Here is an 18,228-nt window from a genome sequence, read left to right on the forward strand (position 1 = left end):
ATAAAGTAACATTGAATCGTCCTTGTGCCTAAGAGCCCTTGATCCAAATGGATCATTCTCCTTCTGAAGGTAATTAAAGAATAATAGTAAAATATATTGCCCCAAATTACATTTTGCTAATTGCAATGTCTTACTTCTTAAACCTAATTTGGATACATTTCATTAACCTACATTTACATCATACTAACAATAATTAAAATAAAATATACAAATAATATGTAAAAATCTATTATATCCCAATCATAAGAAATAAAATATAAAACCATTCAATTATGATATCAAGAGAAAACATCTTCAGAAAAGCATTAAAAAAAGGGTGGATAAGCATCAAACAAAAAACATATTCATGAAACACTTGATTTCCTTTTCCTTATATATTCCACTATCTTTTTTGGAATGAAATGTGGGTACTTTCAATTTTTTTCGCACAAAGAACAAGAGATTGTGAAGAATGAATATGGTTGATTTATAGTAGAGATGAATACAAGTATGGATAGATGGTGTGCATAATAAATAAACTCTCAAAGTTAGAAATATGCAAGGACATTTAAGATATCTCAAGATCATAATAGCATAAGATTTATAAGATAGCATGATATAAGATCAAAATGCAAATACAGTATCTTCTATATATAAACCTTGTGAAAATCAATGTTTGAGATTAAGAGATGCTAGCAGATCAAAAAAGATTCAAAGGCACCTAGGGTTTTGGAATGATTGAAGGAGAGTAAGTGGCATTAGAAAAATGAGTGGCTAACATTGAGTGGTAGTTTGGAAAAATATTCATTGTAGTCATAAGAGGAAAATTAATGAAGGGTTTCACTATCCTTAATAACTCATAACCAAAGACTCAACAACATGGAGATAAATAGAAGAAAAAATGCACCAAAAAACATGTATTCATAATACTTCAAAATCCTTTAAATATCAACAAGATGATTTTATTTATATATCTTATTCGAGAATAAATAACTTACAAACTAAGAGCTTCCAATCTAGGAGCTTGTACACCAAAATATTCACACTAAGCAGTTGCTCACAAATATTCATGTCTTTCTTATATAGGAACTTACAACCCAAGATATTGCAAACACAACCAATGAGGATAAAAGGTAGATGCAACTACCTTGCTAAATAATTAATTACCCACCTAATTGCAATTAAGAACCATCATGTAGCCCATTAGAAAATTGCATTACCTTAAAATATTTGAACGAACTTTTCAAAAAATTCTAAATGCCACCTAGAAACCTTGATAAATGAAATGATATATATATATATATATATAGTATGCCACCTATGTTCCTTGGTAACAAAATGACATTTTTCTCTTTCTTCCCTTTTTTCTTCCATTTTTCTCACTTTCTTTCTCCTCAACTTTTTTTAAAATTGCGGTCCATTTTATTTAATTCAAGATGCCCCTGCATTAGACACTTGAGGAAAGAAATTTCTTGTGAATATCGATTCACAAAATTAAGTAACCATTACTAATATGATTCTTTTTGTTAGAGTAAATAATTATTTATTTATTATTTACACTATTACTTAAGTTTACTTAGGTTAATGCATGTATTTATTAGTTGTAGTTTACGATTTTTTGATAACACAGGAGTTTGTTCCTATCTAAGTCATACTTATCTCCTCACCTTGATTGAGGATATCCTACCTTTTGTGGACATGTGCTTAGTTTTCATACTTATCTCCTAGAACTTTCTAGCTTGTTCTAGAAGGCTCCTTGAGGCCTTTATATTCAGGCTCTCTCATTATATTTTATAACTCATTTTCAAGGCATATTGTATAGCAATAGATTTTTCTTTGCAATATCTTCTCTCTCAATCCGTTTGGTTTTTCCAAGCTCCACCTCTTCCTTCTTGGTTTCCCTTTGACAAGTTATTTGCATGTAGCTAATCTTGGCAAGCTTTGAAATTGGCTTTCATCAACTTCTACATGGTATCAGAGCCTCCTTGCTACTTCCAGGTTGAAGGATTTTTGAAATTGTGATTTAGAGACATAAACCCTAGTTTGTTTGTGCTTTTTTCTTCAATTGAGAGGAAGAACATTTTTTTCATAGCACTTTGGGCATAATTGGATGCTACCATTCAGTTCAAAAGGCCCATTACAGTTAGGACCCATATAAAATTTTCCAATTTTGGAGAAAGTTAATTCAGAAGGTAAAAAATTTTGGCCCAAGAGGTTGTACGGATGCATTTATTACAGGGTGGACAAAAAAATTTAAAAACCAAAGCAGCACTATGCCACCATGGCACCACCACTGTGCCACCTCTACACTACCCTGGCATAGCTCAGGCACCATTGCCACCAGCAACACAGCTGTGGGGCAGCCATAGCATAGCCACCGCTCCACAGCCACCACCGCTCGATTGACCCACTGCCCTCTTGGTGGTGCCCCTAATTCTCATTGCTTCTATAGAACCTTCAGCTATCTCTACCACCCATGCATCACCTCTCTACACAACTGCCACAACAAACACACTTGGACCATATAGTGGGTGCCACGTGGCTCGAGAACCACATTGGCACTGCCATGTCACCTACACCACATTAGCATTCTGCCATGTGGATTCCATGTGATATTTTCATGTTGATGTCATGTGGCACTGCCACATGGCCTTTTTTTACTACAACGACCCCCAGGCTATCAATTTTAAGAATGTGATTCGCTAACATTAGCATGACATCAGCACCTTCTTATCAATACTCCTGGTCCTTTTTTTACCTACTCACAATATTTTGGCCATAACTTGAGCATACAAAGGTATTTTCCTAATCCAAAAGAAGCATCAAAAAGCTAGTTCCGAGATGGAGACATTGGTATAGGTATTTTCAAGTTCTGATGCAATTGTATGGCTCATTTTTTGCAGTCAAAGTCTGAAGTTCTATTTTTCACTCTTGCAAGCCTATCTTTTGTGTCCCATTTTCATTTTTTGAAAATGTTATATTTTTGGAAAGCTGGTTCTATCATCTTTTTAGAAATGCTATCATTTCCTTCAGATTCTACCCCATGTTCTTTCTATCATGTTTTTGGCATTTTTCTCTATGGTGAATATCTTGGGTGTTCTAGGTCTGAGGATCATTTTCATAGCATGGGATCTTTTTTTTTGGGCTGTACTATCTTTTGTATTAGCTTTTTTCTCTTTTTGATCATTGGTGGTATCATTTGTAAGCATCTTTTTGCAAGTGCATTGAGATAAAGTGTCACTATTGCATTTTAGGTCCATGAACATTGTTTTGAGATAGTTGTACTTGCACTATTTTATAAAGCACCATGGGGGGATAGTTCTTTGCAACTTTTTTGTCCTCTTCCTTTTTTGCCCCATGTAGTGTTAGTGACAATACCTTTATAGGTGTTTGTACCTCTTCAACTCTCTCATTGTTCTTGGTTCTTTTTGCAGAGCATTTTGGCCCAACCTTTCAGTTGTCTATCATCTCACCCTATCTGTATTAAGGGGGGCTATTCTATTTTTCTAATGCTTCCTTGGTTTGATGGTTCGATAGTGTGAACTATGTATTCAGTATTTAATCCTATATACTAGGTGATTGCAGTGGCTAGCTACCTATGCATTTTAGTGAGATGAATAATCTACCATATAGACATGCTTAGTTTGTGCCTTCTATTTTTTGTGGAGGTTCTTCAGATCAGCAGTTTCTTTCTAATGATAGAGTTTACAGCTTCTTCATGCTTCAGTGATGCTCTTCATGATCTTCTCTTGTTCCTATTTTCTAGGACATTCCTCTAGTTGGAGGCTTCTTCAATCCTTCACTGGTTTTCTTACCTCTTTTTGGGGGAGGGTTTTTCCCATGTGGTTTTTTCTCTTTGCATTTGTACATGGGTACCTAATTGTTGGTTAACAGTTTTTCTTCTCATTAGATTTATAATCCCTGACTCTTCTTCATGCCCAAGGTGAGAAAACAAGAGAATGTCACCAACAAATGGGTCAGTGTATATGTACAATCATTGCCCTCTGAATTAACAGGTACAACTCCCTGATTGTATTAAATATTCAATGAATTTGTTTTTATCAATCACTAGATACATTGAGTAATGAAATTAACTGAATTACTTTGTCGGCACAAGCAATTCAGGTTGGATAAAATGAAGATAATCTATAACCCCTAGTAGAATGTCGATTATAGATCATCACATGAGTTTTAATATCTAACTAATTCTATCCTATTTTATATGAAATGTAGATTCTAATTGGCGAATAGGAGCAATCCTATATAATGAAAGGCAAATAGAATTACCGTTATTGTAATTTTCTTAACAAGAAATAGAATTCAGGAAGACATCACAATATCCAAAATATAAGTATGCTTTCTATTAAAAAAAAATTACAACTAAAATAATACTGGAACAACAAACCAATAAGTAGGCTAAGTAAATGGAATTACTTTTCTACCTTCTAATCCCCCCCCCCCCCCCCCCCTACATTTCTTTTCATAGCAGTATATATAGATCTTTCAATACATCAAACTTGTAAGGGCTCTTGACTTTTCCTCTTCTTTGAATACAAAAAGACAAAATATACAGAAAAAGACTTTTCAAATTTGGGAACTCAAACAATCACTATTTGAATTCGGTTTTCTAACCATTTTAGATAAAACTATTCTGACTTGAATACTATTGACATTCCTGATGTGATCCTTGTGGATTTGATACATCACCTTTAGCTAACATTTGTAGCTCCTCTTGTCAATGCTCCAGATCACCGCTTGTAGAAAGAGTGTAAGGCTTCAACAATTTCTGATTATGACTTCCCATGTACTTCTGAATTACTCTCTTCGTGCATTCGTATCAGCCGATCATAACTAATGCCTTTCTGCCTCTAACTTCGAGCATGTTGACTTGAACTTCAGACCTTGATTTGGGATCCTCAATGCCTTCAGAATTTTTTTAATTTTTTTTTTGCATATGCAATAAATAGTTATTGTATGTTATCCTTCGATCTCTAATAGTAGAAATAGCCTTCGAAGCTTGATTGTATTTGGCAGACATAACGTGTAGAGATAGATGCATGTGAGAATGGACAACAATAAATTTGGAGATGGCTGATGAATTCCTGTGATCACTGTATGTCTCAAGACCAAACAATACGTGCAACATCAAGTAGCCCCAAGCACAAAAAGAGCATTGTTGTTCCCGTGTGAATATGATCAATAACATCAATTGAAAATCGATGTGGTGTATGATATGTAACCTATCAAGTTGGAAAATATTTGTGCTGATAATTGAATATTCCTTCATTTTCATCCACAACTGAGCTTTCATGAAAGTGTAATTTCACCTTAGTTGGAAGAAGGGTAATTGGAAAAGAATCAGATCTGCAGCCAAGATCAAGAACAATAACTGTAAATTCCATCCCTTCTTCAAGAAATATTTCAATTACAACTCTTATATCTATACTCTCTATTATCAATTTATCTTCCTTTCTAAGGGAATCATCAACACCTAAGGCACATTAATACCAATGCTTGATCCTGGACAAATTGGCTTTATCACAACCTTGCCACAGCAAATGTCTAAATGTAAGGACTGCCCCTTTCTAGATAGCAGAGTTTTTGGAAGTGCCCCCTCGTGAGACATTGGAAGGACTAGAAGGCCGATTCCTCCAAGAATGTTCAGAAGATGATGAACTAGAAGTTGGCGATGCATGTCTCCAAGAAGAGCTTTGTGATAATCTACCACTTCCTCTACTGTGCCAAGGATAGGTGAACTTTTGAATACCAAGGACATGGAAAACTCCATGACCTTATGAATTTTTCTTAGAAACAATAGTGCATCAATCGTCTTGAGAAAGACTCTCATCAGCTCCCTTGTACATGTCTGGAGAACATTTCACAACTCTCATCTGCAAAAGATCATCAATAAGAGCACGATATCCTTGCCAGGTTGGGATCTACAACCTACCCAATATGAACAGACCTTTAGAACAACCCAACCGGCTTAGAGAAGAAAAGGAAATGATAGGGAAACCCGACAAGGACAACCTACCTAAAGAAGACTTAGACCTAGACTCTTTTGATTTACTTGACATGACCATTAACACAACTCATAACATAGAAAACCTGAAACTCGGGCAACACTAACATGGCCTTGTTGTCAGGACCCATTTTGCATTTCATCTTAGTTGTTGTAAGCTTAAGGGAATTCCCCTAAGTTGCACTTAATGGGGAGTGTTAGAGTAAATAATTATTTATTTATTATTTACACTATTACTTAAGTTTACTTAAGTTAATGTATTTATTTATAAGTTGTAGTCTAGGAGTTGTTGACAACATGGGAGTTTGTTCCTATCTAAGTCATACTTATCTCCTCACCTTGATCGAGGATATCCCACCTTTTGTGGATGTATGCTTAGTTGTCATACTTGTCTCCTAGCACCTTCTAGCTTGTTCTAGAAGACTCCTTGAAGCCTTTATATTCAGGCTCTCTCATTGTATTTTATAATTCATTTTCAAGGCATATTGTATAGCAATACATTTTTCTTTGCAATATCTTCTCTCTCAATGCATTTAGTTTTTCCAAGCTCCACCTCTTCCTTCTTGGTTTCCCTTCGACAGGTTATTTGCATGCAGGTGATCTTGGTGAGCTATGAAGCTGGCTTTGATCAACTTCTACACATTTTTTCCCTTCTCTTCCAACACCTAGCTAGAACAAGTATCATCTTCATAGCATACCGCTTCTCTAAAATTAACTTGAACCTCCAATTGTAACTCTCATTCCCCTCCAATCTTGTTGGATTTAATGTACCTATAATAAACTTTGAAATACTATACAAATGTTTCTTTTCATATAATACAATATCTTCATATAAATTATTATGAGTATCTTCCAAATCTATCTTAGATTTAGCATCCAATGATTTGTAAAGAATTGCCTCTTTTGTACATTGATCCATGTTTTCTTATTTTACTCCTTCCACAAGACATGCTACTACTTCACTTCTTTGACCTCCAACCAAGCCATTTCACTAAACCTCTACTATTTCAATATTCATTAATAAGTTATCTTCATCAACTTCAAGTTCACAACTATCTTCATATCTATCATCTACCTCTTTTTTTGTACCACATGCATGAAACTCCTGTACCTCTTATTTCTTTCCTCCATCTAAATAATTATCATAATCTCCTTTATGATGAAATGCTCTTGTTTTTTATAACTCCTCTTCTATTTCATTCACTTGCTTCTTCTAATCTAACATTTTTATCTTATTTATTCTTACTTTTTCTCTCTAATTTCCTCATTCTAAAAATTCTACAAATCAATCCAATCACAAAAATCATCTTATTATTTCTCTTTTCCATTCTCAATTCTCCATAAGATAAAATTCATCAAAACCAAGGTCCTAGAGAAAACTACCTCACTATTGGTGATCCATTTATACACTCAAGATCTCCTACTTTGATAGCATTGATGAAGGGTTACACCACCCTTACCAACTCATAACCAAAGTGTTAACAACATGGATAGAAAGAGAAGACAAAATACATCACAAAGTGTACATTCATAATACTTAAAAGTCCTTGTAATATTAGCAAGATGATATCATTGTTATAAATTCTTCAAAAAGAAAGATCTTATAATATAAGAGCTTCCAAACCAAGAGCTTGCACAACAAAAGATTTATAATAAGAAATTTCTTACAAGTGATCATATAGCTTTCTTATATAGGTACATTGCAAACACAACCAATGTGGGACAAAAGGTAGATGCAACTACCTTTATATAATAATTAAATTCCCACCCAATTATAATTAAGAACCACACATCTCCTTAAAATATTTGAAGGAACTTTCCAAAAACATCTAAATAACACCTACATCTCTCAAAAAATGAACTTTTTTGTATTGTACTTATCATAGGCAATACTCACTTGTGTAGAACTATTGAACTAGTTTTCATACAATCAATCAATGCCAATAAATAATTCTAAACTTTATATATTTATTTATAATTAAATATATTATAGAATTTTTTTATCTCAAATAGGATAGGTCAATTTGATTTGGTGTTTACAGAAAAATGTTAGGTCTAAACTTTATAAAAACATGTTTGAATATAATCTAAAGTGTAATCAATTGAATTTAAAGATTGAAAATAATTAACTTTTGAATTTTTTTGTAAGTTGAATTTTTTAATATTGAATTTATGTGCATGCTTTTTTTAATCATAATAATATAAATATTTTTTTAATAATATATTGAAAAACATATTAGAAAAATCTAACATTAAAAAAATATATGATATTAATCTTTGATATATGTTAATGTCATTTATAATTTTAAATAAATATATATAAACATTATAAGGATGATAAATGTTATAATTTTAACTAAATACCAATTTTTAATTTAAATCTGAAATCAACTAAATAATCAATTCAAATTCAAAATACTTAAAAGTAATATCTTAGATACACTCAAAAACTATATTTCAAAATGTTAAATATAAAAATATTTATCTTCACTTATCAAAGAATGAAATAAAATGTTAAAATAAAGGTAACATGGCAATTATCTCATGATAATTAATGTTTCAAAATTACTTATAACTTTTAGATATTTCATTCATTTAATAAATAAAATAATAATTATAATCTTTTAGTTCTATATTGATATTTAATTTGTAATTAATTATTATGCTATACAAATTATTTATCCTATTATGATTGGTTAACTCATTTGATTTTTTTTTGGAGGCTTCACCTAGTGATTTATTGTAGCAATACATGCAAATAGTGTTTAGCTTACTCTTATTAACACTATTTTTGTCATGAGCAATCTATCAAGCTTATGATAATATTAACTATTGTACAAGACAATGAAAGGCAAGCACATGCCACTATGTGACACTTGTTATTTTTCTTGTTATGCCACCTATGCACCTTGGTATATAAAATAGCCTTTTCCTCTTTTTTCTTTCTTTTTCTTCCATTTTTTGTCAATTCATCTTTCCTGAACAATTTTTTTTAATTGTGCTTCATTTTTTTGATGCAAGATGCTCGTGCATCACAAATGAAGAGACATATGACAAGTGGTGAAAGCCTAAATTTTAGGATTATGATCCAGGTGATTGATGGTGATTAGCCAAATATGAAAGAAAAAGGTTTCTTGTTTAATAAAATATGCAAATCTATTTATTCCATAAATAGGTGAATCAAGAGATGAATAATAGGTAGATGAAATAAATAGGAATTTATTTAATCTTTTTATAGAAAAGGATACTGAATTACTTTTAAAAAATAATAAATATTTAGTTTAGTATAGATGAAGAGGCTAGTGAATTAATTAATCAAAAATAAATTATTAGTTAATCAATGGATAAATTGTAGGGATATCACAAGTAGATTTTTAGGTGTCTACATTTTTTCTCTCAATGAGACAATACAATCTATCATGTTATATCAAATAAAAAATTGTGCTTGTTGATACATGCCCTAATTTGACTTGGTAAAGATGATAAGATATTCCCCCCTAAGATTGTGTGACATATGTAAAGAATGACCTCTCCATATATCACAAGAAATATTTAATGATGATGCTACATGATTGATATAGCTACATAAAATGATAAGAATGTTCATTGAGAAAATGACATGATGGGTATTGTTGGCTTCTAATTTGGAAAATTTTAAAGTACCTAGTAAAATGAACAAGTATGTCTATTTTTTAGCTAAATCCCATAAGAAACACATTTAATTAGAAAATAGGACCAAGTAACAAGATAATTCTTCCCTCTACTCTTTAAACTTTGCAAAATTCAAGCAATACACCTAGGATTAGCCACTTCATTCATCACATCAACTCTAATACTAAGACAAAAGATAAAGATCTCTTTTGTACTTGTAAAAAATAAGTAGGAACTTCATATCTAATAACATTCTTTACTAACCCACAAGATAAGTGAAGGTCTACTTTTAAAATCTAAAACATAAAGTAAAATTATTTTCATTATTTTGATTTACCTTTGAAAGTCTTAAAATATTTCTTGATTATGACACATTGACTAGTTCCTTATCCATATAATGTCAATAGAGTTAGATTATATATTGTGAATCTTTAGACCTATTCATTTACCTTGTAAATGGCATATCTAAAAAGTACTTTGAACCCTCTTATTAATTCACTCTTGAATCCCTATGATCCATTAAACTTATATCAAGCATTTAGTTTTGGTTCATTTGATGGAAGGCAAAATACAAAATGGCATGCAATTTAAATAAAATTGTAACTAAAATCTTGAGAATCGATGGGTAAAAGTAAAAAATTGTCACCTTTCAAGCTGACTTATCAAAAATGAATTTGAACATTTCTATCTTAAAATAAATTTTGTTTAAACCTATAATCTAGATAAAATTATTCTAGTGAAGTTATATATGTTTTCACACTTTTTCAATTGGAAATATCTATTAAATGCATGTTTTATATCTAGTTTGTGTCCAATTAGTAAAGAAATAAATTTATTTTACAAAACTAACGTTTCAATTTCTCTTACTCTTTTTAATGATATTTTTTAATAATATCTAAACACTGTTTTATAGAGCTCAAAGTTAAGAATGTTCTCATATAGAATTTATAGTGTTTTACTTAGATAGTGTATATTTTAATCTAAAAAATACTACAAGTACATATTTTAATGATCAAGAATATGTTGATTTTGATAAAGAAAAAGATAATAAATCTTATTAAAAAAAATTAAATCATATGACATTCTAGAGGAGAGAATCCTCTTCCAAAATGTATAATTTTTATTTTGGTTAGAATATATTTGTTTTGGAAAATGTGGTGGGAGATGAAAACTATCAATTTCAAGTAAGTTGAAATTAGAATTGTTATAAAAGAGAAAATATAGGTAAAATTTTTATTTAAAAAAAAAAAATTGATCTAGCTATATATGTTACCTATAACATAGTCTAAGATCAAAGGGAAATAGGTTTATTGCCATATAGTTTTATGGTGGGAACTAGACCTCTCATTTTCAGCAACTAAAAAATCATCCTTAAAAATTAGGAAAATATATCGATTCTTATTCCAAATAATTATTAAAACTCACAATCCCAAACTTCATCTCTTTCTAAGCATTTCATTATTTTACTTCATTTAAAAGTTTTAAATAATAATACCATTTTTATGTCATTGAAAATGAATAGTTATACTTTTGTTATCCTTTTTCTTTATAAAAGGGTGACATAGGTTTGTGCTTTTACCTTACTCCAAATTTTCAAAAGACCATACAATATTAGAAATGGTGGCAACATTAGAAGAAATGTATCCTATAAAAATATTTTTATTAATTGCTTTGAAATTGATAGATCAGAATATGTAATCAAATCTTCATGACAAAAAATAGAAAATAACACTAAAGACTAATTCTCTTTAATATTGGTTATCAAAGTACAAGAAAAAAAGTATCACACTTAAACATAGAAAGGACCAACAAAATATGACATGTATTCATCAAATGAAAATTTGGAACCTTATTCCAAGTCTTGAAAATCCTTTTATAGAGAAGGATCATAAAAATATTTATACCTTGGAATAGGACACATGTCATGCTTTAGTTTGATAAAAAAAATGAATCATAAAAGATCATAATTCATTTGCGTGGGAACATGTATCCAATTGGTCACCCTTGGGAAGCTAATATTGAGACTTCTAGACCCATGACTCTAATTTTGTTTGTATAAAAACATGTTCTTAAGGATAAAGTCATTTTTTTGGGATGTTGTTATTGTGGGGACTCATAAGATGGCTCATCAACTATTTTATAAAGTGTGTTTGACCCACTCTTCATATTCATTGTCTATTGGCTAATTAATGTTGAATATCTAATCTCCCATTTTCTTATAAAGATTAGATTTTACAGCACATTATTTACCTCTTTTGATAAAATTCTCATAATACAACTAGGAAGTAATAATCTTACCCATAAATATCACAAAGTATTCCATATTGAAATCTTGCAAAACATTTATCAACTACCTGATTAATATTTTCCAATGCCTCATCATTCCATACTTCATATTGCTTGATTTTCTTATTTGAATCTAGGATGAGAGGTAATAATGTGTCTTTTAAAGTTTCAAACCCATTCTTTATCTTAATCATCCTAGCTTCAATATGCTTTTTAACATAGGAAATTTATCAAGGACTTGATGTCACAACCCATTTTTGGAAAATAGATTTATCAATCTTTATAAATTTTCCATCTAGAATTTAATCAAATCTATTATATTTATTTTTAAATAATAATAAAAATGTTAATTATGAACATATTAATTATCTTTAGACCAATATCTAACAAATTTTATGGTCATTTATGGTATTATTCATAACTTAATGACATGCATATCAAAAAGAGAAATTGACAATTATCTTGAGAGACCTTTGTCACCTTTATAAGAAAAGCGATCTTTATGACTGGAGAGAGATAACATGTATGGAATTGATTTTGGAAGGAATTCGATAGAAAGTTCTCTAATGGCTTTTGACCTAAAGAAAAAATTGATTTTGGAAGGAATTCAATGGAAAGTTCTTCAATGGCTTTTGACTCGAATATTGGTCAATTTATTTTTACTTTTATTAGGTTGCACCCATCACCAAATTAGTGGCACTATGGATGATTTTTGTTTATTCATTGTTAATTGGAGAATCAATCCCATGTTTTAAATGAATCCCTAGCCCTATTTTCTGACTCCATCTACTACTCCTAGATATATATGTTAGATAACTAGGGGGTAAATAAATTATATCCAATTATCCTACTAACCTTTCAAACAATTTATTACAAATTTAAACTTCATAAACTTGTTGGAAGTATAAATTGGACACCAAGATACTAGGGGGGTGGGGATGAATAAGGATCTTAAAAACTTGGTGTAAAATATAGATCCAATCTATCACATGCATGAAAATTAAACACATAACACAATATTTGGTTACTGAAAAACCCTCCAAGGTGAAGGCAACACTAGGGTGGGGATGACACACAAAAATCTTCACTATTGGGTATGTGTAAGATCATGGTGTGCCAAAAAGAGGTAATGTGAAAAATATATAGTTTTGAAATGTCTAAAAGAATTTCAAAATATCCTTTGGCCTCTTTCCCATCCATCCTGATAGCAAACAAAAAATGTAATACCTTGCCTTATCGAGTACCTGATTTGAGAACAAGTATCCGATTTGAAAATGGGTACCCAATTTCACAACGACTATCTGATCTATGCACCCACATCTTGGTGCCAAATTCAAATGTAAAGGGAGTAGGGGCCAATTTTTAAGATAAATATTGATTTTTATTTACCAAACTCAAAGGGGAGACCAATTTTTAAGTTATATTGTCCTAGTATAATATAGTTATATCATAATTTGGGGGGCAACCAATTATTATATATAGTTACTAAAATTTATCATATACTATTAAATAATAATAATTTAATATGTAATTATTTTATATATAGTTAGTACTTATTATATATTATTATATTATTATATATAATATATATTATTATTATTATATATTATATATATCAGTAACCTAAGTTAATAAATTATATGATGATGTATGTTCCTAAGGGCCCCCTTAGGGACATACATGTGTTCTATAGTGTCTCTCGTCATTGCAATTTGAACCTTGTTTATTTTGATTTAAGAGATACTTGATACTCTTTTTATGTTTCATTTGAGATGACTTGAGGGTTGGATGTTATACTTTGATTTTAGTATTATAGATGTTTCACTAATATGTTATTCAGTTTATCATATTTGCATGTTGATGTCATTTTGAGATGACGGTATGTTTTATGATGATATCTAGTTATCTAGTATTTTGGACATATCTTTGATTTGGTAATATGTAGATTTATGCTATGGTGATATACTTCATTCTTGTTTCATTATTCTTTATGTGAACATGAGTGATGCAAATGGATTATTTCAATATAATTGAATAAATGATTAAATTAGGTATGTAATTTGCATTTATTGCTTTGGCTATGATATTATATGCAATTGCAATGATCATGTGTTTTAGTTTGTAGGAATTATATCCCTGGTAGTGGCGCATGGAGTTAGTGATACAAATATTCATATTTTACCAATATCATCCCTCTATGGTCGACGTGTCTATTAAATATTAAATTAAACCCTCCAATGATTTGTTAAATCTGAACTTATTTGTATTATGTAATTAGACTAGTGAGTGTGTCTATGCATTTAGAGTTTCACATTGTTGCAAAGTTGTTAAGGCCTTCTGTGATTTTGGTTTTAGGGTTTTTAGGCTTTATTTAATTGATTTTTAATTTCTTGTAGCTTTTCCATAGATGAATTCCTATTACTAGGAATAGCCTATTTCATTTGCATTGATTCAAAGTCTAGCTAGTCTAACTAGCTATTTACTCTAATCAATTATTCACTCAAAAAGTGAATAAGTATTGAAAGAGGAATTTAATTCCTTATTTATCACTTTTGCAATTTTGAAAATTGAGAGCTTTTTCTGAAATCCTTTTTTGAAGGATTGGTTTTTGGTTCATTGTGAGAACTATGGGAATGGGATCTTTGCGAGGATGGTCTCATTGGATCTAGCTAGGGGAGACCTTTCTTTTCTATCATTTTTAGTTGTATCTATGGATTTTTTATTTTAGCTAGCTACTTTCTATTTTAGCCCTTTTGGTTGTTAGGTAGGGCTTTCTCGTTTTCATGTTTTAGCTCTATTTATGCTTTTGTTTCTAGTAATTATTTGTTCAGAGGCAAAGAACTAGTGTTTTCCTCCATTTCTATTTGTTGGTTCTACTCGGTTGGTCAGGTGTGAACATTTTCCCAATTTTTGGGATGAGTGTTTGGGGTTTCACACCATTATGCTAGTCATTTTTGCATACAGTGTTTGAACCTAATTTTTATTAGATTTTTGTGTATTTAGTGCCCAAGAACCGTGGGTTTTATTTTTGAAGTTTTCTAGTTTCAAGATTTCTACCGCATTTTGTGTGCCTCCCTATTTTCTCAAGTTTTCTTGGCATGTTAGTGGTTGTGGACCTAAATCATTCATTCGGATGTAAGTCAAACCATTTTTGCGCTTTTGTCATTGCATTGGCATGTGTTCCACATCCATTCTCTTGATTTGTTATTCACTTGTGTATTTGATTGCTCATTTTCTTATCCAACCCTTATGTTTTGATCTTCATGATGGTGATGTCCCAACATGAGCATGTACACATGCACTTGTCGAGTCACTTGTGAGACCCAATCTCCTACTTGTATTATGCTTGAGTTACATTCAATAGGGGTTGGGGTTGAGAATATGCATGTCTTTGTTACTCATCATTGTGATGAGCATGGGTATGTAGGGTAGCATGGAGGGGCTTCTCTCACAACCTTGGTGACTATTTCCTAGAGGGTTGATGCAAAGAAGTTCTAATTAAGTGATAACTAAATAAATTATTTGGGTAATAAATAAAAGATAATAAAATATTAAATGATCACCCAATTTAGTTTAAGGACACTTGTTATGTGAGTACTTGATTAATTCTAAGGACACAAGATTTTTCTCCTTCCTAGGGAAGTAGAGCTACCACTAGTAACTTGGCCTACTTGATGCCAAGATACTTACCCTCTAGCAAGACCCTATATAGTGACCCATAGAGTGTTGACTAGGATTGAATCTACTTGCATTGTCTCATGATCTTGGTTGCAATCCTCTTTACTCTATGGTGTGAGTGTTAGCCATGAATGTTTCCTTTATGTGTGTTTATGGTTGGATCATTATCTCCATTAGCATGGTGGGAGTGGACCTATGTGTTTCACATGATTGGAAGGTGTAGCTACCTATAACACTGCTAAGGACTGGTAGAGGTTTGAAGGTCAACACTGTATCTGATGTTGAATTAAGGTTTGGCATTCATGTCATTGCTCACAAAATTTATAGCTCCAGTCATTTGAATAGAATAGTGTGCTCTGTGAGGCTATTGATTTGGCATTCAAAATTGTGAAGAAAAATCTTGAATTTGACTTGTCAGAATTGTTGCTGAAACAATTGAACAAGAATATGGACAGCATAAGGACTTCAAAGAATAATCCCTGTAAATTTGGTTCCCTACTAATTTGTTTATTTTTCTATATTCAAAAATTCTTTCTATCAAAGGGCTCAGTTGTATGGAGAAAAGATACTCCAATTTTATATCAGATTAATGAGTTTATTGCTGACATGGGTGAAAACTTTGAGAAGGTTATGGATAATTATTTTGAAGATTTCAAGGAAAGAATGAATAATAGGTTTCAAATTCCACAAAAACTAGTTGAAGATTACAAAGATGATGTATGCTTCATGGTTGACTATGATAGAGTATACATTCAAGCAGTCAGACCCTAAGTTGCATGGGTGAAACCTCTTCGTTATGAGGTGAATATTGATGAAGTCAAGGACATTATTGAAGCACTAGTAAATGAGCCTGTAGATCCTAAGATTCCTCCCTTTGGCACTTATGATGAAGCCAAGACTAGAATTGAGCTTGAAATCAAGCTACCCTAGGCTATAAGAAAAGGCAAGAGAAAGATAGAAAAGTTGAAAACTGCAACCGACCCTCTTATGCTTACTGAAGGAAAAGGTGAGGATGAAGAAGAAGAAGAAGAAGAAGGTAAAGAAATTGAATCTAAAAAAGAAGAGGAACCACCAAAGAAGAAAGGGAAGGTGATTATCACCAAACCTAAGAAGTAGCCTACTGTAGTATTCTCTAGAAGAACCAGACAAGGCAAGCAGGAAACTATACTTGTCAGGCCTCCACTCACATTTGAGGAAAGGCTAAAATAATTGAAAGAGGGAGCTAGCATCACAAATTTCAAGGCATTGAAATTTGAAACAAGGACTGATGTAGAGAAAATATAGATTGAGGAACTGGTACTTAATAAGATGGGAAAATGGAAATATTCCCCATACTAGCTTGCCCCTCAAATCTCTAAAGAGCTGTTGGAGAGATTGCAACCAAGATGGGAGTCAGCCACCCAAACGACCAAGGACATATATGAGCAATCCCTGAAAAATCTTCTATCGAGTCTTACTGAAGTAGAAACAAAGGCAACAATGAAGAACAATGAAGGTAAAATGATGATTATATTTCACACATGTTTGATTTTAATTAAGGATATTGAACATGTTGTAAGAGATGCAACAAACATGTGAATGAACATCTATCATCTGCAAAAGCCCATTGATGATCCTGTTGAAATCAAGGATGATGATAGCAGTGACAACAATGATTTTGATAGCACTCCATCCATCGCAGTCACTCCAAGAGAGCTGCATGCACTAATGGAAGAAAAAGAGGAAGAAGACAAGGAGGAAGAAGCACTTGAGGAAGAAAAAGATGAAGAAGATCTAGTAAAAATTGTAGTAGAAGTTATTGAATCCCTTCCTCACTCTCCACCAAAGATAGTTAAATCTACTATGGAGATGGCTTTTGTAAGTGAAATTTTGAGCACAATAGTCACTACCACAGCTCAATCTTCACTAGCCACCTCCCAGCTCCAAGTATCTAAAATAGATGTGACAAGCACTTCATCTACCGAGCTGTCTTTCACTTCTTCAGTTACTGAGTTAGCCTCCTTAGCTCCTTCACCATCAATGAGTATAACAGTAAGTTCTACAATTTTGTCTCCATCAATTCCAGTAAGTTCTATAGTTTTGTTCTCATAAGCATTATATGTATCCACTTCAACTCCAATTAGTTTAGATACTACTATGGGTACTCTACCAAGTGTGATACCATTTTTAGGAAGTGTTTCAATTTTTTATCTGGTTAGTACTTCTATTGGTATTCAATCCTTGAATCCTATCCCATTTTTCACTGCTAGCCCTTCTATCTCCACTATTGTGTCTATTCTTAAGGTCAAACCAATCATCAAAAAAGTCAAACAAAAGAAGCATCCATTAAAACTTCTGATTAGTGGCAAGGAAATTGGAGAAGACATTGACTTAGATACAAAAATAGTAATTCCAAAGATTGACTATGAAAATGCTACCATTGAAGAGATGAGGTTAGCCAGTCAACTCATAGAGATGAAAGCTATGCAGAAATAGTTAAGATTAGAAAGGGATAAGGAATACAGAATAATTAAGAATGCCAACGCTATAATTATAGATGCTATAGGTGTTGAAGTAGATTCTATCAACACATTTTGATTCAGTTAGAAGAGGTAGTACATAAATTTAATGAA

The sequence above is a fragment of the Cupressus sempervirens genome, chromosome 3 (genome assembly GCF_028749045.1).
Source record: "Cupressus sempervirens isolate cs-2001-9-10 chromosome 3, ASM2874904v1, whole genome shotgun sequence".
NCBI lineage: Eukaryota > Viridiplantae > Streptophyta > Pinopsida > Cupressales > Cupressaceae > Cupressus > Cupressus sempervirens.